Source organism: Bidens hawaiensis, unplaced genomic scaffold (genome assembly GCF_021521415.1).
Source record: "Bidens hawaiensis isolate Kalapana, Puna unplaced genomic scaffold, B.hawaiensis_p1.1 tig00053795_1, whole genome shotgun sequence".
NCBI classification, from domain to species: Eukaryota; Viridiplantae; Streptophyta; class Magnoliopsida; order Asterales; family Asteraceae; genus Bidens; species Bidens hawaiensis.
This window is the reverse complement of record NW_027499659.1, coordinates 55,470-79,651: the sequence shown is the minus strand read 5'-3', so window position 1 is coordinate 79,651 and position 24,182 is coordinate 55,470. Positions and strand designations below refer to the sequence as shown.

Below are 24,182 nucleotides of genomic sequence, written 5' to 3'. Positions count from 1 at the left end.
TGTTGCAAGTAGCAGTTGTGTAATATTCATGAATAAAGTACATCCAGTGAATAGAATTAAGAACACCAAATGAAATGAAGTGCACAAGAAATGTAATAATCAAACATAACAGGTTTAAAAACATTAATAATGTGGCTTATCACTAGATAATTTTATAGTTTCAGAACCAAGAACATGCTTAAAAATCCAAGTCGCCATAGCTTCAGAACTAAATCAGCGACGTGCAAGCAAACTCCAGAGATACCTTTTTGAGTTGAAGCTCACTGATCGGTGCAGCTTGATTATCCTGGAGCCACTCACTCGTTTCAATAATGGCATTCTCCGCTTTCTTTAAGCTATCTTGGTCCACTCTCTCGCTGACTTGGTATTCTTTGACCTTTTTTTTCATGTCATATATTGAATCCTCTAAATCATTGTATGCATCCACTTTCTTCTTGTATTCCCCGTCTTCAAGTTTGTACTTCTCAGCATCTTTTACCATCTTATCTATCTCGTCCTTGGAAAGCCTTCCCTTATCGTCTGCAATCGTGAGTTTGTTTGAGATACCATTTGATAATATCTTGGAAGTCACTGTGAGTACACCATCAGGATCTATCTCAAAGCAGGTCTCGAGTGCCATCTCTTTTCTCGGAGCAGGTGGGATTCCAGAAACTGAAAACTTCCCCAGCAAATAGTTCTCGGTAGATTTGGTCCTTTCGCCTTGATACACCTTGAAAAGTATTGAAGATTGGTCATCTTTAGTTGTATAGTAATTTTCGAATTTCTTGGTAGGTATTTGAGTGTATCGTGGGACCACAACGCTAAACAATTCTCCTATTACTTCTATACCAAGTGACAAAGGAGTGACATCAAGTAGCATCAAATCTTTAATGCTCTGATCATCGATCCCACTTAACTTTGCAGCCATAACCGCTGCACCGAACGCTACAGCCTCATCAGGGTTCACTCTTCTACATAGCTCCTTCCTCCCAAAGAGTTCCCGCAACATATGTTGAACCTTGGGTATCCTAGTCGAGCCACCAACAAGAATAATCTCGTTCACCCATGATTTGTCCACCTTAGCATCTTTTAAACACGTGTCTAGAGTCTCGATGCACTGATTGAACAAGCTCATGTTGAGTTGTTCAAATTTAGCGCGAGTAAACATCATTGAAAAATCAATCCCATCATGTAATACATCCAAATCGATTAAAGTTTGAGTAGTGCTTGAGAGACTCCGTTTTGCCTTCTCGCAAGCAGATCTCAACCTCCCCAACGCTCTTTGGTTCGTTGACAAGTCCTTGTTATGTTTCCTTTTAAATTCCGAAACACAATAATCCACCATGCGGTTATCAAAATCCTCACCTCCCAAATACGTGTCCCCAGAAACCGCTTTCACTTCAAAAGTGCCCCCTTCCTCGATAGTTGATAGAGAGACATCAAAAGTACCCCCTCCCAAATCAAAGATGAGAACATTTATTTTACCGATTAACGCAGACTTATAGTCCATACCATAAGCAATTGCAGCAGCTGTAGGCTCATTGATCACGCGCATGACGTTTAAACCAGCAATAGTACCCGCATCCTTGGTTGCTTGACGTTGTGAATCGTTAAAATAAGCCGGGACAGTTATCACAGCGTTTTTCACATCCCTTCCAAGGTAGGCCTCAGCGACTTCTTTCATCTTTCCAAGAACCATTGATGAATTTCTTCGGCAGAAAAGTTCTTTTCTTCACCTTTATAAGAGACAACAATCTTTGGAGTGTCATCAGGCCCTTCTATGACCTTAAAAGGCCACAATTTTATATTTTCCTGCACTTTGGAATCACTAAATTTTCGTCCAATTAACCTCTTAGCATCTGAAAATTAGTGGTTGGCCATTCAAACAATATCAAGTAAATATCCAAATTTCCTAATAAAATAAAGTTGAAACTTTAGTTGTGTATGAGCTAAACTGGGGTTATTAAACAAGATACATTTAATTAATTATGCTTATTGAAAAAGATTGTATTTCATTTATGTAGGATCAGGAGTTATCTATATAAAAATAAATGTATATTAACATATATTTATATGCGACCATTTTCGTTATTTATATAATAATATATTAACATATTAATTATACGTTGTTATATATTAGTTTGGTAATTATTGATGAACTATATTACCCTTACTAGCTAATAAAGTGTTTACCCTTGGGTGTATATAAGTTGGGTGTATATAAGGGGGGGTGGGGGGAATAAATTAACATGATAACCTAATAACACAAACATCAAATTCGTGTTCCTCTCTCTCTCTCCCATAACCGGTTTCTATCAAGAATCTTAATCCCCATCATTAACTATACATTCTAAAGGGAAACTCGATAAAGCTGACAAACATGTCGTCTACATCATTATACTCCTCTGTCGTGGTTTCTTTCAATGCTTTAACAGGTTCATAGGTTTAATATTTATCATGTTTCCTATAATTAAATACTTGATGTAATTAGATTTTGAGATAAGTTTTATGGTTAATGACGATTTGTTATGCGACAGGCACAAGATTGAGCATCATTAACCAGTTCAAGAAAGGAATGATGTCTAAGTTCAATATGTCATACCTCAGCAAATTAACATATTATCTCGGAATTGAGGTTTCACAAGTGCAAGGTGATATCAAAATGAAAAAGGAGGCTTGCTTGGAAGATATTGGACCACACCAAAATGGAACCTCGCAACCCGCTTCCCATTTGCTGATGTGTGGGTGAAATAATGTGTGTTAAGTGAGTTATATTGTGTGTTTTGTGCATTTATATGTCTTGGACATGATTACTTTGAGTGGTTTTACGTTTACAGGTGAGTGGAGCTTAAATAAGCTAAATTGGAGTATTTTAGATGAAGTGGAAATGAAGATTTTATTATGTGGAGTGATAGAGAATTTTAAGACGAAGACGTGGCAAAAAACGGGGAGTAAAACGGAGCTATAACGAAGAAGTTATGGGCAAAACATTACGGTGGGGGCAGTCACCGTATAGCAGTGACCATTGACCGTAGGCTACGGTCACCACCGTAAGCTATGGTGGGGAGACCGTAGCTTGCAGTCGCCTGGGCGGAAAAACATGAATTTTTGGTTTTTTCTTCCACATTTAAGCCCGGTAAAGTCCTAGAACGATATGCTTCATACCCTAGCCACCAAGGACGATTTTGGGGCCATTCTTCACCATTCTACCACCTCCAAATCATCTGAATCATCCATTGAAGAATCAAGAGAGCTATTGAAGATGCCTATGCAAGTCTAATCCGCTTGTGACCATCTTCGGGTGTAGGGTTAAGTTGTTTGTCAGATTATTGGTACTTTTAAACCTTACTTTAGTATTTTGTTTGTGTGCTTGAAAGTGTTTTTGGGTGTTCGATTGAATTGCATTTTATTAGTTAAACGATTTGTAGTCATCAACAATTAGGATTGAGTTCTTAGTGTCATTGACATAACTATCTTTAATCATAATACTAATAATTCATCTACACCTAAAATTGACAGTTACTTTTTCCAACATCCAAGAGGGTTGGTAAGCAAGCTGCGCCGAAAGTGACTTTTCGGACAGATGTCAGGTCTGGCCTACTATGCCCATACCTTGGCAGGTATAGCACAGAAGATAAGATATTTCAAAAGCATACAGGCTGGCTTAAACTGGAGAAAAGACTAAGTGTCTAGCGCGAGAAGGCTGAGTGCGCGAGGGCGAAGGCAGACAGAACAATCCTTAGCGCGCCGCGGAAAGAACTACGATCCTTAGCGCGCCGCGGGAAGAACTACAATCCTTGGCGCACCGCGGGAAGAACTACAATCCTTTGCGCGCCGCGGGAAGAACTACAATCCTTAGCGCGCCGCGGGAACAGTTCGCCTCGCGTATCGCAGGAACAGCTGGTCTTCACGCAGGCTTCCTTGTAAGGAGTCTGGCGCGTGGAGCTGTGCAGACATCCTTAGGCGGGAAGAACCAAAGGACAAGCAAAGAGTTAAGAGAGGTTCAAGGCTTAAGGGTTAAGCAGAGGGGCGGGACGGCGACAAGAGAGAAAAAGGGGCGGGACGGCGGAAAGGATTTATTATTATCATTATTATTATTATATATATATTTGATAAATTTATAAAGTTTATAATCAAATTTTAAATCTTAAAATCGGATCCGAAAACGGGTACCTGGGTCGGGTCGGATTTGGGCAGATGTCACAGTCTCCCCTACTTTAAGAAATTTCGTCCCGAAATTTATCTCGAAGTAGGATGCACAGAGAAAAGGTGCGGGTATTTGATCTTCATTTGATCTTCCCTTTCCCAAGTGAACTCGGCTCCGCGCTTGGACTCCCAGCGAACTTTGACAATAGGGATGCGACTGCGCTTGGTTTGCTTCACCTCGCGATCCATAATCTCAACAGGCTTCTCAACGAAATGCATAGACTCATCAACTTGAACTTCATCAAGTGGTATGTGGAGGTTCTCGTCAGCTAAACATTTCTTGAGATTGGATACATGGAACGTTGGATGCACATTGCTGAGCGCGGGCGGCAGGTCCAGTTTGTAGGCAACCTTTCCCACCCTCGCAAGAATCTTGAACGGACCAACATAACGAGGTGCAAGCTTACCTTTCTTCCCAAAGCGGACAACACCCTTCCAGGGCGACACTTTGAGGAGAACAAGATCACCAACTAGAAATTCGAGAGGCTTTCGCCTGCGATCTGCGTAACTCTTCTGTCGGCTTCTGGCAGTCAGCAGATGATCACGGATCTTGGCGATTTTATCGGTTGTCTCTTGAACTAGTTCGGGTCCTGTGAGTTGAACTTCACCCACTTCGTTCCAACAAATCGGTGAGCGGCACTTTCGACCGTAAAGTGCTTCAAATGGGGCCATACCGATGCTGGAATGATAGCTGTTATTATAAGAGAACTCGATCAGAGGTAGGTGTGAATCCCAATTACCTCCAAAATCAAGAACACAAGATCGAAGCATATCCTCAAGGGTTTGGATGGTTCGCTCAGACTGTCCGTCAGTCTGAGGATGATATGCAGTACTCATGTCCAAACGAGTTCCTAACGCAGATTGGAGAGATTTCCAAAAGCGAGATATAAAACGGCAATCGCGATCGGATATGATGCTCAAGGGAGTACCATGACGGCAGACAATTTCCTTGACATATAGATGCGCAAGTTGTTCAACACGGTAGGTTTCACGAATGGGCAGAAAGTGGGCAGACTTGGTCAATCGATCCACTATTACCCAAATGCTATCATGTTTGCTTGCGGTCAAGGGTAACTTGGTGATAAAGTCCATCGCTATACTTTCCCATTTCCACGTAGGAATTTCTGGTTGTTCGAGCAAACCAGATGGGCGTTGATGTTCAGCTTTTACCTTAGAACAAGTTAGGCATTTAGCTACGAACACGGCAATATCCTTTTTCATACCGGGCCACCAATAAGTAAGGCGCAAATCCTTGTACATTTTGTCAGCGCCAGGATGAATGGAATATCGAGTTTTGTGCGCTTCACTCAGTATGTCAGTGCGAAGAATCCCATCATTGGGAATCCAGATGCGATTGAGATAACAGAGAGTTCCATTCAGGTTAGGGACTAGATGCGCTTCTGCACCACACGCTAACTCGGCGCGTAGGTTGCCTTTGCTGATCGATTCGCGCTGCGCGTCGCGAATGCGCGATTCAAGATTGCTTTGGATCGGCGCGAAGTGAAGCTGCGTGCGCGGCAAAATGCAGTTGAGTTGACTGGGTTTGCGGCTGAGCGCATCGGCTACCACATTTGCCTTTCCGGGGTGATATCGGATCTCACAATCGTAATCGCTGATGAGTTCGTTCCATCGGCGTTGTCTCATGTTAAGTTCCTTTTGATCAAAAATGTGCTGAAGGCTTTTATGGTCGGTGTAAATGATGCACTTAGTACCATAGAGGTAGTGTCTCCAGATTTTTAAGGCAAATACAACTGGGCCAAGTTCGAGGTCGTGAGTCGTATAATTCTTTTCATGAATTTTGAGTTGCCTTGACGCGTAAGCGATAACCTTGCCTCGTTGCATAAGTACACAACCGAGACCTTGGTTGGAGGTATCACAATAAACGACAAGGTCGTCAGTACCCTCTGGTAACGTTAAAACAGGAGCTTCGCACAACATTCGCTTGAGCGTTTGAAAGGCTTCTTCTTGCTTCGAGCCCCAAATATACGGTTTGCCTTTGTGCGTTAATGCTGTTAAAGGCAAGGCGATTTTTGAGAAGTTCGAAATGAATCGCCGGTAGTAACCAGCTAAGCCCAAAAAGGAACGGATTTCGGTAGGAGTGGTCGGTGTAATCCAGTTCTTGATTGCTTCAATTTTGGATGGGTCGACATGAATACCCATCTTGTTTACAACATGACCAAGAAACTGTACTTCGTCAGACCAAAACTCACACTTGGAGAGTTTGGCATAGAGTTGTTCGGTTCGAAGCTTTTGCAACACCAACAAAAGATGTTGTTCATGCTCGGCCTTGGTTTTGGAATATACCAGAACGTCATCGATAAACACGATCACGAATTGGTCCAAGAAAGGCCTACACACCCGGTTCATTAGATCCATGAAGACAGCGGGTGCGTTGGTTAAACCGAAGGGCATGACCAAGAATTCAAAATGACCGTAGCGGGTTCGGAAGGCAGTTTTGGGAATATCTTCTTCGCGGATACGCAACTGGTGATAGCCAGAACGGAGATCGATTTTGGAGAAACAAGAGGCACCTTGGAGTTGGTCAAAGAGGTCGTCAATACGCGGTAAGGGGTACCGGTTCTTAATGGTGAGCTTGTTCAGCTCGCGGTAATCGATACACATGCGAAACGAACCGTCTTTCTTTTTAACGAACAAAACCGGAGCACCCCACGGCGAAGAGCTAGGGCGAATGAATCCTTTATCGGTCAACTCTTGAAGTTGACTTGCTAATTCTTGCATTTCAGCGGGTGCAAGTCGATAAGGAGATTTGGCTACGGGGGATGCACCAGGAACAAGATCAACACGAAACTCGACTTCCCGAGCGGGAGGTAAACCAGAAAGATCTTCGGGAAAGACTTCAGGGAAGTCACGCACGATGGGGATTTCATGAAGTTTCTTCTTTCCTTCTTCGAGTTTGATCACATGAGCTAAGAACGCGACACATTTCTTTCGTAAAAGTCTTCGGGCTTCAGTGCATGACATAAGTTTAAGACCGTTAGATGGTTTCTCGCCGTAGACATGAAGATCTTGACCATTTTCCCGAGGAATGCGAATCAATTTCTTGGCGCAGATTACTTCGGCGCGATTTTGCGAGAGCCAGTCCATACCAATATTAACATCAAAACTTCCAAGAGGCATGGGAATGAGGTCGATTAGAAAATCGTGTTCATTAAGGTTAAGCGTGCAATCTTTGATCACGGAGTTTATTATAATTGTTTCACCGTTAGCCATTTCAACTGTAAAGTTTCCGTTTAAGTTTACTCGCGGTCGCGCAAGTTTTTGTTCAAATGCGCGAGAAATAAAACTCCTATCGGCGCCAGTATCAAAAAGTATAGAAGCATATTGTCCGTTAAGTAAAAATGTACCATTAACCACGTCATTATTCGCTTGCGCTTGGTGCGCGGTTATATTAAAAGCTCGTCCGCGCGCCACTTGGTTTGAAATTTGGTTAACCGGATTAGCTTGCGTAATTTGTACTTGCAGTCTCGGGCATGCGTTCCGGAAATGACTGGGGTCACCGCAGTTATAGCACGACCTGGTCGTGGATTATGGTATGTTGATTGTGGGTTTTGCGGGTAGGTTGGTGGTGTTTGCGCGATTGGGTTGGCGGGAAGGACTCTACAGTACTCAGCAGGGTGACCAATACGGCCACATCGGTTGCATTGTCGACACGGGGCTTGAGTTGGGTGATGAAGTTTACAGGTTGGGCAAAAGGGTTGGTTTCCTGTGTAAGGTTTCTTAGTTGACGGGGCAGGGAGCACGGAATTGGTTAAGGCATAGTTATGGACTCCAGGGGGTGTTGGGTAGGTTGACAGTGGGTTAGGAGCGTGTACTGGAGGTTGGTAGGCGGGTTGCTGGACAATGAGCGGGTTGGTAAGCGCGTAGGCTTGATGATTGGGTTTGCGCCTGCGTTTGAGGTTGTTATGGTTTGAGGGTTCTGGCTTGGTTTCTGTTGGTTCTGGGACAGTCTTGGTAAGTTTGGTCTTCTCGGCTCCCCGCAGGAACAGGGTTCCTGCCCTGACATGGTTGTCGCTGAGCACAGTGGCCAACTCGATGGCGTCAGAGAGGGTTACTGGGTTCCTGGCCCATACGGAATCTTGAATTTCCATGGGGAGACCCCCAAGAAACTTTTCGATGGCGCGGCGGGAAGGGGTAACTAGGTGCGGGACAAGCAAACTTAGTTCGTGAAAACGCGTAGCGTACTCGCGCGCTTCACCACTGTACTGTTTCAAGTTCCAAAATTCCTCCTCAAGGCGCTTTACTTCGTTGGGAGGGCAGAATTCTCGAGTCAAAAGATCCTTGAATTCCTCCCAGAGCATGCTAGAAGCAGCCTCTGCGCCACGCGCGTGGGCTACTCCGTTCCACCATGTAAGCGCCCTTGATTCCAGGACACTTGAGGCGTATAAGGTTCGTCGGTCTGGAGGGCAATGGGTATGGAGGAAGGTGTTCTCAATTTTCTCGAGCCATTGGAGCATTACGGTGGCTCCTTCGAGCCCTGTGAATTTCGGAGGGTTACCCGCATTAAAGGACTTAATATTGTATCCGGAGGGGTTGGTATTATTTTGATTTAAGGCTTGGGCTATTGCGGCGGCCATTTCCTGGGAACGACGCTGCATACGTCTGCGCGAGGCTTCTCTCCTCTGATGACGGCGAGCTGATAGCGGAGGCATTCTATAAAAGTTTTAGTTTTTTTGTTAATATCTTGGTATGGGAAATCGTTTTAGCGCAAAGTATATCATTGTAAAGCTTGTTTCGCGGAGTTAAATACTATCAAATTTTGAAGTAAAATATGAATTTAAATGCAAACTTAATACAGGTAATGAATTCGAATTGAAAATCGACAATTCATGCATCACCATGACTTTTCAAATCTTCAATTTAAAATATACGAGTAAATGAGTATTGGAGATTGACAATTCATGTATCACCATGACTTTTCAAATCTTCAGTTTAAAATATACAAGTAAATGAGTATTGGAGATTTACAATTCATGTATCACCATGACTTTTCAAATCTTCAATTTTAGAACATAAAGTTAATGGGGATTGAAAATCAACTATTCATGTATCACCATGACTTTTCGGATTTTCAATGTTAAGTCCCAACAACAAACGAATATGTAAGTAAAGGAAACGAATTGAAATTTAACAATAAAAATCGAAAGATCGCGGATAAAACATGAAATCATGTGCTGCGTATGCGCAAGCATATATTATAAATATCGAGTAATTAACAATTAGCGCGCAATCATGAGATTTTTCTCTTGCGCGAGAAGGGACTCTTAGGTATTCTAGGTCGTTACGTCTAACCACCTAATCCTAAAGTCACGGAGCTCTGATACCAATCTGTAACACCCCGACCGATGGCGGATTATACATCGGGGTGCTACGTATTGCTTCATTACTCGTGACACTATTTGGGTGTCAATATTTAATAAATACATTTCATTGCGCATGTGCATAACACACCATAAAGTAACATAAATCACATATCATAACTCATAATATTCAAATACATAAATTTGTCTTGTTATATTTTAAACTAGGTCCAAAGTAAAAGAAAACATCCTACGTGTCCTCGAGTTTCCAAAAGCAGCTACAGCAAACCTGAACATGTGTTAAAATAAAACGTCAACACTTGCGTGTCGGTGAGAAATCAAGTTTAATAGATATAAATAGATAATAACAAAGCACTGCGCGCAACATGTGTATAACTGGTGTTCAACATAGTGTGTAAACAGATTGTGATCAAGCCTAAATAGATCATAGCTCATAGTTCATAGCGTGCTCCAAATCGAGCAAAAACAAATAATCATTCGTGTATGTGCAAACAAACCAAGAAAATCGTAACAATAGGTCTCCCATGTTCATCTAATGGATCCATGAAAACTTCGGAATAGGCCGATCAAAGCGGTTAATGATCAACACATACAAATATACAACGCTAGTAAACGTCCATAACACATGGGTTTTGCGCACATAATTTCATAAACAAGTTTAAGACTCAAGTTGTACGAACACATGAACATCCCAAAACGTTAAAAAAAATAAAAGGGGATTAGGTACAAGATTACTCACTTGTAAAAGGTGCGTTGAAAGATAATGCAAGAACCAACTTTTAAACAAGCGAAAGTTAACCTATAAATAAGGGGTTATTGGTTTAACGATTGGTTTTTATGTCTTGAATATATGTAAGTCACTTAAACAAATTATTAAAAGAAAAATTATATATTATTTATTTACCGAGATTTCTGGGCAGAAAAGAAGAGAAGACGGATTGCAAAGAGGGGAGTTGGAGGCGTCGCTGAGGATCTTCGGCCGAGAGTAAGGGAGAAAGATTTTGGGGAGTGTTAAAGTGCTTAATTATCCAAGAAATTAGTTTTATTTATAGGAAAACCCTAGGGAACACATCCCTTGAATTGGGGAAAAAGATCTTATCAAATCAAAGCAATAGATATCAAAAGCAAAAGATATGGTGGCAGCTGCAGGGGATGGGGAAGGCTGACAGGTTACTGTTCATAGCATGGGAGGGGTCAGTCAAAGTACTGTTCAAGACATGAAAAAGAAGATTTTAAAAGATTATGCCAGTTACTTTTTCCAACATCCAAGAGGGTTGGTAAGCAAGCTGCGCCGAAAGTGACTTTTCGGACAGATGTCAGGTCTGGCCTACTGTGCCCATACCTTGGCAGGTATAGCACAGAAGATAAGATATTTCAAAAGCATACAGGCTGGCTTAAACTGGAGAAAAGACTAAGTGTCTAGCGCGAGAAGGCTGAGTGCGCGAGGGCGAAGGCAGACAGAACAATCCTTAGCGCGCCGCGGAAAGAACTACGATCCTTAGCGCGCCGCGGGAAGAACTACAATCCTTGGCGCGCCGCGGGAAGAACTACAATCCTTAGCGCGCCGCGGGAACAGTTCGCCTCGCGTATCGCAGGAACAGCTGGTCTTCACGCAGGCTTCCTTGTAAGGAGTCTGGCGCGTGGAGCTGTGCAGACATCCTTAGGCGGGAAGAACCAAAGGACAATCAAAGAGTTAAGAGAGGTTCAAGGCTTAAGGGTTAAGCAGAGGGGCGGGACGACGACAAGAGAGAAAAAGGGGCGGGACGGCGACAAGAGAGAAAAAGGGGCGGGACGGCGGAAAGGATTTATTATTATTATCATTATTATTATTATATATATATTTGATAAATTTATAAAGTTTATAATCAAATTTTAAATCCTAAAATCGGATCCGAAAACGGGTACCTGGGTCGGGTCGGATTTGGGCAGATGTCACAAGCACTTTCCACTAATTCTCTGTGGATACGACACCTTACTTGCCCTTGCTAGTAAAGGTATTTTACAAACGTTGCTGATTGACCTTTCGACATCGATCATTCACATAGTGTTCAGGTTACAATTTTTGAAGGCTGGAGATGAAGCGAGATTGATCCAGCTAAACAATGCAGGTGGTGGGCTACCTCTTATACATGAGCACATGGTTCACACCCAACTCGATCTTGCATACTCGGTTGGGGGTAGTGAGCCATACATGAAAAGCCCACGAGAGTCTCACAGGTTGGTTATATAATAGATCCTAGGGTATGTAAAAGGAATCGTAAGGTTCAGGATTAATTACGAACGACGAGGAACAAAGCAGTTAGTCGTGTGATTGCAGTCATAATATTTACCCTGATGATGATCTAAGCACTTTGAGACCACATTTTTTTTTATTCGGAAACAAGCCGATTTTTTGGTGTTAATAGAACCTAGAACTATGGCTCACTCTTCTTGTGAGGACAAGTATATGGCTGCTACCAAAGCAGCATGACCGTCCCCAAGAATATAAAAATAATCCATGGTTTGGGACATGTAAAAACCGGGTCCAAAAATACAAACTTAATAGCTCATATATATAATTTAGATAGTTGTTTTTGGACATGTCTCCATCTTCGCATTCTTTTCCATTTGAGACTCTATTCTCTCATTCTATTTTCCTCTTTTTACGTTTTTTACTCCCCGGTAGGTATTTTAGAATGCTTAATTTCTTAAAGTTAACGTAGAAGTTTTTAAATTGAAATCTGAAATATTGAAACATAAACTACTAAACAAGTGCCATAGTTCTCAAAATTAAACGAACAATCCCAAACATGAAATGTTTAAAACTAGAAAAATAAAATTATAAAACATCATAGAGTCATGATGAAATCATCCTTAAGTCTTTATTATTAATTAGCCTTAACGTCTTTGTAAAAAGTATATATTATTCGCTTTCCATGGAAATTTATGAACCAAATTCCACCTTTTCAATCTTTATGTGATATGACATATGAGGATAATCAAGGCCATATATGTTATTTAGTTATTACATGAGGTCGTCACTCGGTTTGTCATAGCCAAATAATCAGCTGACAACCTTTTGGCGTGGCGTCTCTAGTTATGTGGTTCTGCGAGTGATGTTGATTTCAGGCCCTTTGAACCTCACTCAAAACTCACACAATATAGATCAGGAAATAGTTGCAGAGAATTGAAGTAAAAATGAAGAAGAAAAAAGAAGTAAAAGCACACTTTATTCAATTTACTAAAGGGCTATAAATAGCCTTACAAAAGGAAACGTGGAGCATGAAAGTAGTCATAAAATACTACTTCTTTAGTCCACCAATAGAACCGGTACAACGTAGACCCATTCCTCTAACGTACACTTTCTCAACAGTATAATTCCAAAGGATTCGGTCAACTAGAATACCACCACTTCTTAATAATAAACTACTAAATAAAAGATAAAATAATAAACCACAATTATCTTCTGTCTTCCAACCATAGTGCACGTGTGAAGAATAATCTTGAATTATCAATAAAGTTGAGGGTTTGTTTTGTAAGTTTATTTTAATATAGACTATTCTAGAATAAGTTTGCCTTGTTTTCCAAGTTAGGTTTGGCTTGAAGAGCAAGTTTAGTGTGACATTCGTCAATTTCGGGTCTTGTTTGTATTTGTTTATTATGTAAACCGACCCGATTTGTAAACCGAAGCTTATGTTATAATCAAAATGATGGATTTATGTCACAATATTGTTTCACACTTGTTGGGTCTTGAAAACATCCTATTTTTATTTTTATTTTTATTTATTTATTTATTATTATTTTTTTTTGTGTTTTTGTCTTGATCCATTTTGCATGAAAACTCTTGTGTCTCACACCCATATTTGACCACCAACATTACCCTATATATACACCACCTTTCCTCTTCATTTTCCCTTGCTACAACTCCAAAAAAAAAAAAAAAACTCTCTTAAACATCAAAGATTCAAGGTTATCTTCTTAAGTGTTCTTGAAGGTTTTTAGTCTTTCATCTTAATTAGTTTATGTAGCCTTATTAATACTTGTTTATGGTTGTGTAACATATATATAATATACACCCCTTGTTTACCTTTGGTAGTTACTTCTCCAATTCCGGTCGGTGAGGTTTCGGACCTCATAAGGCAAGACTTCATGGAGGACTTCGTGTCCTTGATATATATACATCTATATAACTTGTTCATACATATTAATCTTGCTTATTTTAGTTTGTTGGTCATGTTTACAAGTTCCATGGTTATGGGTTTTTAAGAGTCTATGCTTCGGTTTAACCGTAAATAGCTCTAAACCGTAAACCGAACTTTGTTACTAGTTTTGTTAAATAATTGTTTAAACATACTTATTGTTAGATCTAAGTTTCTAAAATCATTTTTACAAATTCTATGGTTATGGGTTTGTAGAATCTTACCTCGGTCTTAACCCGAAACACGATCCGAACCGACAACCTGAACATTCGATAAAAAAAACCGTTTTAGTATCTTTATTCCAAAGGGATTTGCATTCTTGCATTTTACCCACCTTATTACTTAGGTTGAGTAAATATTAAGGTTAGATACTTTAACCCGGTTTCGAGCAAACTTACATTTTTAAAGGGTTATTATTATAAATTCTTAAATAGTCACATTTTAAACCTTGAACTTTAATTATTTACATTTCTCAACATTTATTTTGTTTAAAGACCTTCAAGACAACCTTTCTAAATTCAAGACTTCTTTTCTTTTTAGGCATTGTGCGTTAAACTCGTCGTTCCGACAAATCTCCAAATTATCATCTTTCAAGTTTACCACTTGAAGGTGAGTACTTCATACCCCATTTTTCATCTTTTATTTTGGGGGTGACATTTCATACTTATTCAACAAAATACTTTATATTTGAATCTTAAACCACAAATGTAGTTGTATACTTTACCTAAATAATTGCTCGATTTGGTGTTCTATGCTTATATGCCTATGTGTTTATCGCTTTTGGTTGGTGGAACTATAAAATCCTAGACTATTTGGCGTCCCCGTATAGCAAGGTGTCGTTAACGTAATGCAATTAACGATAACTATAAAATCCTAGACTATTTGGCATTCCCTTATAGCTAGGTGTCGCTAATGTGTTTAGCGATATCTATTTATCCAAATTACCACTTTTATTTATCGTTTCGTATGCAAGTTTGGTGGCTATCTTTATTATATACTAATATGATCAAACTTATGAATTGCTCACCGACCTTTGTGTTGACAAACTTTATTTTATGAAATGTTGTAGGTTTACATCTTGGTTGATTTATGATTGTGAAGAAAACGACATCAAAGACCTTAGGATATTAGTAAAAATGAACAATATCAATTTGCCATATTTTGTGATATCTTGTTTATGGTTATTTTATGGATAATTGTTATGTGACATTTTCGATGTTGTGAAATGAAATGAGTTTATTAAATACTGTCACTTTAATTAGTGTCATGTGCTTATGGACAATCGTTACACCTCGGCATGTTCCGCCGCCTTTGGTCGGGGTGTGACATTTAGTAGGTCTATAAATAGGGTCTAGATTATTAGATTTATTTGTGAGAGTCAAGATGAGTCTCTTCTCCATGTAAGTTTGATAAGTTCGTGATGTTCGTTTGATAAGTTTGTTTGGTTATATGAAAAGAGCCGCGGGTTGTCACCCCAATATCTCGTGTTCGTTTGTTTGTTTGTGTGTTTGATCTGATTGTTTGATCCGTCTGGGCCAACAATTGGTATCAGAGCCACGACTCGTTATCGGCGTTTTTAAGAAAGTCATCGGTGTTTTTTTTTCGTGTTCAAGCAAGCAAAAATAAAATAGTAAAGCTCGTACCACGGTTCGAAGGAAGGCATATATATACACAAAAGTTTGTTAATCGAAGTAAGAAGGGTAAGTCGGAAATCGTTGGGGAAAAGACAAAGATCATCGAATTAATTGAAGACGGTGGATGTTTCTTCATATATGTGAGTCACCTACCTTTTGAATTAATTTGTTATTTATACGAGGGTTCAACAAATTATAAAAGATCTGTTGGCTGGTAATAGAAAATAATAGTTTATATTTGGAGAGTTCAAGTAAAGACAGTAGCCATTTGTTACTGCAAATAAAGTGCATTTGTTTTTTTATTGTTCGTTTGAAAAAAGGGGTTGTGAAAGCCTTCACAAACCCGTGAGTTTAAGGTTGGATTTGTGAAAAATTAAAAGGGTAATTGTAATGTGTGGTTTTGAGTATTAAGAAAAGAGAAGTTTGTAGTGTTTGGTTATTTATTGGAGATTGGTCTTGGGATCGGGAATCAGTACCGTCTGAAAGAGAAAACCAAATAAGAAAGTAAAGAAAGGAAGACACGATGATGAGTGGAGGACTTCCACTATTGACGAAATTGAACTACAAAGTATGGTCGACAAAGATGGAGGAATTTTTGAAAGACTATTGCTTTTGGGAAGTTGTTGAACCTACAGTCGGCGTAACTGTAGATGAAAGAAAGATGTACACCGCGTTGGGGTTCATATGTCAAACTCTACCGGAAGACATCTTGGTACAAGTTGGCATACTCATGAATGCTAAGGAAGTATGGCGTGCTTTGAAGATTCGATTTCTTGGAATTGATTTTGTTCGAAAGGTAGAAGATGAAAAGGCAGCTCAAGAAGCCGCTGAGAAAGAAAGATTGTATGAGATCGCTGAGAAAGAAAGATTGGATGCTATTGTTCAAGAAGAACAAGCACAGAAGGAAGATCAAGAAGCTGTAGAGAAAGAAGAAGCTTTGCAAGCTGTTTTAGAAAGTAAAGAAAAGGAAAGATTGAATGAAGAAAAAGAAAGAATTTCTTCAGAAAAAGAAGAGAAGATTGTGAATCTTCAGGTTTGTTTTTCTGACTCAAACAACCTTGAAGATGAGAAAAGTGTTAAGACAAGTGAGAATAAACGAAGCAATAAATCTTCTACTAATCGTGATGATGAGAGAAAGGTTATGGAATTGAATGAAATAAATGATACAGTTAACAAGACTACAGATTTAGAAGTATGTGTGAATGTCAACAATCGAGCATTTGTTGATGAAAAGTCAGAACGGAATGAAAGGTTAAGAAGAATAGTTAGAAAGAAAAATCCAGCAGGTTCTCATAAAGAAAAAGAGAATAAACCAACCGGGTCTGATAAAGAAGGAATGAATAGCCCATCTGCAAATTTTGATAAGCAAAGAATGAAAAGAAAAGTGACAGAGAAGAACGTGAAGAATGAATTTGTATCTAAGATCAATGTGGATGGTTTGAACGATGAACGTGAAGAACTTGTTAAACAGGTTTGTTACAAACAACTGAAAAGAAAGGGTAAAAACGAACCAATGATTAAAATTGAAGAGTTGAGAGTGTTGTTGGGAATTCAAGACCTTGGTGGTACAAAAAACAAGAAGAGAAACAATTCAAGATTAAGGGGGTGAATGAAGAATAATCTTGAATTATCAATAAAGTTGAGGGTTTGTTTTGTAAGTTTATTTTAATATGGATTATTAATTCTAACATAAGTTTGCCTTGTTTTCCAAGTTAGGTTTGGCTTAAAGAGCAAGTTTAGTAGGTCTATAAATAGGGTCTAGATTATTAGATTTATTTGTGAGAGTCAAGATGAGTTTCTTCTCCATGTAAGTTTGATAAGTTCGTGATGTTCGTTTGATAAGTTTGTTTGGTTATATGAAAAGAGTCGCGGGTTGTCACCCCAACATCCCGTGTTCGTTTGTTTGTTTGTGTGTTTGATCTGATTGTTTGATCTGTCTGGGCCAACACACGTGAAGACTTAGAAGACTTATTTCATGCATCTAAATAATAAAAGCTCAAAACTCATACCCGGTAAATAAACGATTAATACCAACAAGCGAATAGCGTACGTAATTTAATGGGCTTAATTTAATCAAAGACTCAAAAGTGGGTTTAAATTTCCAAATCGGCCTACGTAATTTAATGATTAATAAGAATCTGGTTGGTGTTTTTGATTCATCATTCATGTATTTCAAAATCTTCATTAAAAAAAGTCACCTCTCCAGTATTTAACTACTTGTTTTTCCTTTTTTTTTCAGATTAGTCAATTAAATAAACAGTCAGAAATAAATTCTAAACGATTTTCCTTAGGATTCACTTCCAGTGATGGTTTCTTACAATTTCTGATACGTACTGGTTGACTTTTATTATGATTTGATGAAAACTAAATGAAAAGTAGGAAAAATTAGTAGACTAACCAAATATGGTGTTAGCAGGGTTCATGGCCACTTGGTTCTTGGCCCCATCGCCGATCAGGCGATTTTTGTCAAGGAAAGCAACAGCAGACGGTGTGGTTCTGTTGCCTTGCTCATTGGGTATGATTTCGATTCGACCATGCTTCCAAATGGCAACGCAGGAGTACTTCGTCCCAAGGTCGATACCGATGGCTGGCCCTTCGAATACATTTCCCTGCTCCATAATATATCTTTTCTTTAATGGCAACTTTGATATAAAAATTTAAGTGATTTGATTTGAAGTCTTTTGGTCTTCCTTTTCTTTATATAGAGTTGCTTCCTCAATTATAAGATGATGTTAGCCAATCTGAAAGGAAATGGTAATTTACAAGTCTTCTCTTGTATGGATATAATCAACATGCAATGGTTATTATTAGATTTTATGATTATTAGATTTTATATATTATTGTTTTCACCTTTTTAATTTTTTTTGAACGACTAAATGTTACAATCCACATGGATTGAAAATTCTATGAAGTTGATTCATAACTTCCGCAAACCATACATGTATCTCTATGTTATTTTTTATCCTTCTCAATATAAAAAAAGATCTTAAACATAATGTTTATTTAAAGGGTTATTGGATTTTAATAGTCCTAACTATCACATGTTAGCTGTTGTCACTCCCAACTACCATCGTTCATCATCTCCACCTTGCGCAGGTGGTGGTTGCTTGGTTCGGGGCTTCTGGAGATCGGATATGGGTCAGAAGAAGTGGAGATGATGGTTAATGATGCCAACGGGTGGTATGGTGGTAAAAACGTTCACCGAAAAAACATGTAACTCGTTTTTTTTTTATTTTGTTTTAAACAAAATTTCTATTTTACCTCTCAACTTAGCAATATGACATTTTTGCCCAAAACCTAATCAAGTTAGTTTGGGGAGTAATATAGGAAAACAAGTTTAAAGTATAGAGCGGCAGCGGTCAACTCATTAGTTGGGAGACAGCGACCAACATGTGATAGTTGAGGTTATTAAAATCCAATAACTCATTACTACAAAGAAATGTCTGCATATTTATTCTAGCTTCTGCTACTTTAGTTATAATATAAGCATTTTGGAAAAAGTAAAAAAATAATAAGTTAAGTCACTCCTTTGTTTTAATATAACTAAAATAAATATATTTAATTAACTATATAGGAAAGCTCGAAGACTTTAAAGATATAAAAGTCAGAGTCAACATTTTTTTAAGGCAGAGAAGACCGAGTCAACATATTTTTTAAAGGCAGAAAAGACAGAGTCAACATATATAGTTTTTTTTTCTCTATATGATAGCCACATGCTAACGAGGACCACAATGGCGGAAATTGCATGACAGCCATTAACAATCAGCGTTATCTAGGTTTATTAATTATGAAAGGAAAGAAAGTAGTAAAATACAAAAGGTTAATAGAATATTACAAATAAAATTTAAAGTTTAAAGCATAATTTTCATAAGCTATTAAATATTTTCTAATAAACCATATTTGTTAGTTTTGTTTGTAAATTTAACTTGTATGTCTAAAATAAGCATTTTAGTATCGTCTCTATTCTTCACTCTTAATAAACTATATACAGTTGACCATATGTGACCCGTGAAATGAAATGTAACGATAAAAATGGTTAAAAACCCTACACATGAACTACTAAAGAGTTGATTACAAAATTTGAATGTCATTTTGTAACACACATACAAAAACATATGTATATTCTTTATGCAAAAGACAAAATTATTACAAAAAGACGAAATTCACCATATCCACGAGTAACGAAACCCTAATGCCGTTAGTTGCCCAAAAAACGTGTTTGGCCTAAAAATTTAACATTTTTCATTGGAAAACTCAACCTAAACACCATCACTTAAACACTACCGCTGACCATCACCGCCTAAACACCATTTCCGCCACCACCGACAAGTACCACCTGAACACAGAACACCACCACCTCGATGCTGATACCCACCACCACCAATATTTATTTCCACTTGCACCATATGTGTAGACCAATTTCTTTAGTTATTATGCTTTGTAATTAAAGAACTATAATATTTCTCTATTTACTTTTTTGGATTTCATATATTTATATATTTCATTTGTGTTAGGATTTTTGGAAGTTGGTCTTGATATCGTTGCGGCTGGTGATAATAGCAACAATTATGTATTGTGTACATGTATGTATATCGAGTTTTGAAACACACTTTCTTCCTCATGATTGGCACACCTGCAAAACTAATATAAGTCCATTTCTTACTATTTTGTCCAACATCCTTCACCTTTACCTTTTTCTTCCTCGATTTTAAACCATCATCTCCAACTTTGTAAATTTGCATAATATGTAATGGGGGATGGCCACGATAACCTAGAACTATTTCAGTCTCTGATTTCTCGAAAGGTGTTTTGTCTTCAGCTGGGTACACACTTTCAATTATATACTCTAATCGGTCTTGACCCTCTCCCTCAACATCCTCATCAACAACCACAGCCGCATAATTCATTGGCTTATTCATTGGCTTATCAGTAATTGACAGAGTTGGTATGGTATTATTCTCGGCAACCTACTCCTTAACTTTATTCTCTAAAAGATCAATGGCCTTATCTATCACTTCATCATTAACCAAGACACAACTTCAAATAGTTGACTCATCAATTTATCTTGGGTAGCATTAGACGTTTTGATTAAAGCCTTATTCTAAGCTTCTTGATCTCTATCCATCTCTTTAAGAAAGTTCACGACGTCTTTCATAAACTCTTCTTTGTTACCCGAGAAATCTTCTTGATCTCGCTATAATTCTTTTGATATGTACCACCACGATTATAATGTTGAGTGACTTCCTCGTATATGAGTTGAGGGTGCTCATGGTAGTAGTAATCCTCCTCCTCTTGATTACTTACAAAAGTTGGCGCATCGGCCCATTACCATCATACTCATCACCTGAATCACAATAACCCTGATCATCAGGTGGAGGCGGTGAATAATTATGGTATTGCCTATTGCGACCCTGCTGGTTGAAGTTCCTTTGATTATAATTATTTGACTCATAGTTCGCTGAAGGTGGTTTAAAATATGAATGTGGATGGTACGAGTCATCATCCTCCACAGCCGTATATCCTTCATGCGGGTCATAGACACAACTCCACATCATCCTAAGTTACCTGCATACATAAGACACACAAATACGAAACATAAAACTGACAAAAATAAAATTAAAAACTTAAAGTAAACAAAACACAAAACTAACACTTTGCGAGTTGATTCCCCAGCAACAACACCATTTTGATCGATGCTGAAAGGTTAAAAAGGCCACAATTTCATATTTAGAATGTCATCACGCCCTTTTATGACCTTAAAAGGCCACAATTTCATATTTCCTTGCACTTTAGAATCACTGAATTCCCATCCAATCAACCTCTTCGCATCTGAAAATCCATGGTTGATTATTCAGATCGACAACATATATGAAATAGCATCCAAAATAAAGTTAAATTGTACTAGTGTATGTTAAACGAAAGATCATATGATGCTTTTGATTCATGAAATGTTCATTAGAAATAGTTGTCCCTCTAGTAGTCACCAAATTCTTTAGTTAGTATTTTTCCATAATCATGAGCATAAACTATAAGCATTTGAATTAAAAACCTACTGGATGGTATCCTAAATTTCTTTTAGGATACATATTCTCCCTTACTTAACACCCTTAATTACATATTTTCTCACATCTAAACAAGCAATTACATATTTCCCTTTTTCATATCAAATTACCAAGTTACCCGTATCTTTTACTATTAATAAATTAATTAAAAAACAAAGTTATATTAATAATTATAGAGTTAAACCCACACTCAAATTATCTTCTCCAACCTACTTCTGGCAAGCTCGATTTTTCCGGCAAGCTTCTGGCCATCTCATCACCGCCATAAGTGACTATCACCACTTTTTCCCTCTGAATCCCGCCGTCTCATGTACACTTTTTTTTATTATGCTTGAGTTTTTTTTGTTGGTAAAAAAACTTTAAATCCAAAACTTTTTTATATTGACTATTGATTAAAAAGTTCGATGCCAATTGGTTTATTACTGTTCGATATGTTCGTCTTTACATCGAATCGGTTTGGATTGAACTTGAGGAGATATGTGATTGATGCTTTAAGGAAGGGGATATATATAAATACTTATTTAATTATGTCATTAAGGGTAAAACTATCATTTAATTAGTTAATTTTAATGAAATAGGGAGATATGTAATATGTGTGGATTAGGGAATTAAAATTTGTAATTGATTTTTAAGAAATAGGTAAATATGTAATAAGGTAACTTAGCAAGGGAATATATATATAAATGGCCATTTCTTTTTAATGATTTAAAGAAAACTACATGAAAAGTAGAAAAAATTTAGTAGACTGACCAAATAGCTAGACATGGTTGTTAGACAAAGGGTATTTGGTAGTTGACAGTTTGGGTATAAGTTAATTAAAAGTAAAATGATAATCAAAGAGTATCAAATGAAAGGAACATAGTGAAATAATGTTGTTAACAACGATTTTATTGATAAAGGATCACACGATATTGCATAGTATTATCATACACCATCACGTCTTTTTTTGCATAGTAAAATGATAATCGTTATAACCGTTGTAACGGTTTGGCACCAAACACAACCGTTGGTATTAGACTGCAGCCGTGTGTTTATGTTACCCGACATAAATATTAACCCGACATCAATATTAACCTTATGTGGCAACATTTTTTTCTCAACTAAGCCTCTAACCAAGCCTCCATAACATATAGCTTAAGTATAAGTATCTATTACATATAAGAATAATAATAATCCTAATTAATGATGTTTATATATGATTCTAACTAGCTTTTATCCCCCCGTATTACGGGAGCTGTTTTACATTTTTCGTTTCTAATATTTATATATTTTTTTTGGATTTTAATTTTATTTATTGTAAGAAAGTTAATAATATACTTATAATTTGACGATAAAAGGGTTTTACAAATACCCCCTTAGTAACTCGTCCAGTTTATTATATAGTTTTCGCATTAAGTATGGTGACATGGTCAATATCGGGTTCGATAGCATGGATGCATCTGTTTTTATAATGGGCATGCCTTAGACTTGTGGTACATAAGACTAGAGGTGTACGATCAACTATAGTCAAGAACGATTTCTAGTGAAATCGATTATGATTTGGAACCGGTTTCTAGCTTGGAAACTGGAACCTATTGGAACTAGTTAGGTTTGGAACCAAACCATGTTGGCTGGGAACTGATTAAAAAAATATGCGTATTTATACATAAAAGAAAATTGAAATACATAAAAATCACAAAAAAAAAATTTTACTTTTTTATTGTTTAATCGTCGTTGCATAGTGGTTTAGTGCTGATTTAATCATTCTTGATTAATAGTCAGCACCAGAACTCTCTTGGAATTGTGAACTTTTCCATGGAATCCCGAACCAGCCTGCGAACCGTATTTAAGTGATAACTGCTCACCTTTGTAAGCCATTTGAGAGCGTAATTTAAGCCCTTGTGTGATTTACGAGAAGATAGGGTGCTTTTTGCGTTTATTATCTGATACATATTGCAACACGCGGGGGTAAAATGGTAAAAAACACACACACACACCAAAAAAGGTGAATGTATGATTGGGTAGGAAACGAACCGGTTTCTCAAGTGGCCGGGTACTTTTTCACATATGAGTGTGCTTGGGAAACTTGGGTAGATGAACATCAGATTTTGTGAATAAACTGTTGTATATTTTTGCATCCATTTTTTATGGTCATTAGATGATAGTGACTCATAGATAAGCAGCAGTCTGTATCATCACTAATCACCAAAGTTAGTGACATAAAAAAATTTGCTTGAAGAAAATAAAATGAATATCGAATTCGGATTTCAAAACAGACTCTAACATTGTAATATCCCATATTGCAATTTGTGATGTTACACAATGAAGCAACTATGGGTGTATTAAACTCGGATGATGAAACGAGTGTGTTATAGGAATCTTTATATTCTTCTGATCCAGCACACACACTCCAAGTATTCCTTCTAAAGAAAACAACTATGAAGGATCGGGGTTATGCATATTGGTAAGAATCAAGTTGTTTGCTTTTATGGATATGCAAAAGAAACAAACATGTTGCAGCCAGTTTTTGCTGCTGCTAGTGCAGTTTTGGGGATTGTAATTATTCGTCATAAGTGGAAGCAAGAAAAACGGTAAGTTATCAGTAATGAATGGATATCTAGGATATATTCATGATGAGATGCGTATAAGCGTGCTATACTGTATGATGGGGCCCTTGTCGATCATCAATTTACTATCCGTCGCTTGCAATCGAAACACCTTGTTCAATTAACCAAGCATATAAAAGAAGTAGATATTTCGCAGTAGAATTCTTCACTCAAAACCGGTTAATTGAAATCTATTCGG

General features: G+C 37.9%; 1 pseudogene; it reads right to left on the bottom strand.

Annotated features, from left to right (window-relative positions):
* Window positions 1-208: 208 nt before the first annotated feature.
* Window positions 209-17,954, bottom strand: LOC143600202 (heat shock cognate 70 kDa protein 2-like; annotated as a pseudogene).
* Window positions 17,955-24,182: the final 6,228 nt, after the last annotated feature.